The 2,685-nt window shown below is 53.2% G+C and overlaps 1 protein-coding gene across 2 annotated transcripts in view; it reads right to left on the reverse strand.

Annotated features, from left to right (window-relative positions):
• The window catches only part of LOC123079804 (ABC transporter B family member 4), a 14,837-nt gene that overhangs the window by 6,701 nt on the left and 5,451 nt on the right, over window positions 1–2,685 (reverse strand). The gene's annotated exons all lie outside the window — the stretch shown is intronic.

Genomic DNA, 2,685 nt, shown 5'->3' on the forward strand with positions numbered 1-2,685 from the left:
CAGAACGCACGCACGCGGTGGCAGGACGGCAACGCTCTCCGTCCAGCGACGAGCGCCACCACCCTCGCATGCAGCAGCACACAGCTCACGCGCTCATGCAGCAGCATCAGGCACGCATCAGCAGCAGCACACCATTAGCAGGTAGCAGCAGCCTACATGACAAGCTCAAGCACGCACGGCACAAGAGCCCGCGCTAGCAGCCGCCCGGGCGCGGCGAGCTCCGGTTCATGGTGCGGCTGCTGGAGCGCTCGGGGCTCCGGGACGTGCGTCCGCTCGCTGCGCCGAGCGTGCGGAGGGCGGGCGGCTGGCTCGGTGGACCGGGCGTGGAGGTCGACGTGCGCGCGTGCTCGGGGAGCTCGAACCGAGCTACCGGCCGCTGTGCTTCTCCCTCAGCACCGGAGCAGTGCCTCCCCCAGCGGTGGTGCCGGCGTCGTTGCGGGCGGCCTGGCCCTCCCTTGAGAGGCTCGCGATTCCGTTAATACGGTAAATACGATTTTTTTTTTGAATTGTTGGATTGCTTATCACATATGTCACGTGATCGGTAAATACGATTTTAATACATTGGTAAATGCACTATAAAGCCCCTCTGGTCCTAACTGCTAAACAATTACTCAGTCCATTCACGAATGTAAGATTTTTGGATATTCCCTCAAAAGTAAAAGGAAAATGTTTGGGCTCGGCGTGCCAGCTGAATGCTCGGTCCGCGCCTTGTCCAAGCACACACCACGCGGTCAAAGGGCTCGCACGCAGCGCGTCTCCCCCTCTCCTTTTCCCTCCTTTCTCTTCTCCCATCGCTCATCTCTCTCTCCTTTTTCTCAGGGACCCCGCCGTCATGGTCAACTGTCGCTGTCTGGAGGCTTCCCAGGGCGCCGCCGCCACGGGAATCAGCTGGTCCGGCCGCCCTCGGCCAGATCCGCGCCACCGGAGCTCTGCCTGCCTCGCCAGACCCGACCATGCCGGGAGCTGCAACCGGTGGACGGAGGAGCTGCAAGGGCACAATGCTAGAACTGTGTTCTGGCGATGCTGGAACTGTGTTCTGGTAATGCTGGAATGAGGGGCGTAGAAGCTGGAACCATGTCCCGTGACAATGGCGCTTTTTGCTACGACTGTGGTCGAGAAAGCTGCAACCAGCATCCATAGAAGCTGCAACCGGTCACCGGTAGGGCTGCAACTAGCGTTTAGAACAGCTACAACCGTTCGATTTTTTGCAGAGAAGCCCCGAGCTCGATCAGAAGTTGTTTTTGCTGCAACCGGCAATCACAAAAGCTACAACTGGTGGCGGCACCAACGAGCTTTTTTTTTTTGCTGGAACCAGCACAATTTTTTGCTACTACTGGCTGACATTTTTGTTGCCACCAATAAACCCAAAGGAGAGTAACTTTTCGTGAGCTCCTTGCCCGGGATGCTGCGACCGACGACTGGCACTAGCGGAGATGTGAGCATCCTACCGGAGCTGCCACCCAACGAGGAAGCTGCAACCACGGGCGAAAGGCATTGCATGCGTGGATCCGGCGAGAAAGACATGAGATGACGGCGAGGCCGACGGCTAGTGCGGCGACGGGCGAGCGCGTGGGGTCGTGCTTCGAGGCCAGTTGTGTGCTCGTCCATGGAGGTGCCAGCGTGGGGGAAGAAGAAGACATGGGGAAGGAGACCCAATCGAACGGCTGAACGCGTCCGAATCGGGTGGCTGGGCAGCGATCGGCCCAAATTTGGGCCGACGCATCGGCGCGTATCATTGCCCGGAGAAAATAAAGTGTTTTAGATATTTCAACATATGCTACTCTCTCTGTCCTGTAATATAAGAGCGCTTTTTTACACTAGTGTAGTGTCAAAAACACTCTTATATTATGGGATGAAGGGGTACTATGGATTGAAATGAGTGAACAGACACACTAAAATGTGTTTATGTACATTCAAATCAGAAAAAGATAGAACATCTTATATTTGTGAATGGAGTGAGTAGCACACTAGAGACTGCTTGGTTTGAGACTAAATTTGTCAATGGTTGCCACACCTAAGGTTAGGCAAATTTGATCAACTCGGGATGGTGTTTGGTTCAAGCCACACTTTAAACAAACCACACTAGGGCCCCATGTTACATACACACAAAAAGTGTGACAAGATTTTCTAAGACTTGCCAACTTATGGCTCTTATTTTGTTAAACTAACCTTAGGCAAACTTTGCAAAAATGTATGACAACAGTATGGCAATCCAAAGCATAGAACCAAAAAAGCCTTAAACTACTCCATAAGGTTTCAATAAAAGGAAACAGTTGAAAATAGTTGGTTGATAATTCTTCGCGCATCGACACCATTCACGATTGTTGGATCATAGTTTGATCACACGGCCGACAACAAACCCATCCCATATGCTTCGGTTGCATCCGTATGGTGGGTCCGCTCTGCAATTTGGACGAGGCCACCGAGGGGAAGGATGGGAGGGGCGAGGCGAGGGATACGGGCAGCATGATGTCCTCTTCGATGAGGATGGATAGGAGAGAAAGAAAAGAGAGGTGAAAGTGGCTACAAGCGGGGTCATGGGTGGTTTGGAGCTCAGATGGAGTGCATGTCCGGATCACCCTGTATGTACTCCATATTTAGGCCGACCTTACGGTGGTCTGGACATTTAGGAATGATTTGGAAGCTTTCACTGGGCCAAGGATTTTTTTCAGGCATATTTGTGTG

The sequence above is a fragment of the Triticum aestivum genome, chromosome 3D (genome assembly GCF_018294505.1).
Source record: "Triticum aestivum cultivar Chinese Spring chromosome 3D, IWGSC CS RefSeq v2.1, whole genome shotgun sequence".
NCBI classification, from domain to species: domain Eukaryota; kingdom Viridiplantae; phylum Streptophyta; class Magnoliopsida; order Poales; family Poaceae; genus Triticum; species Triticum aestivum.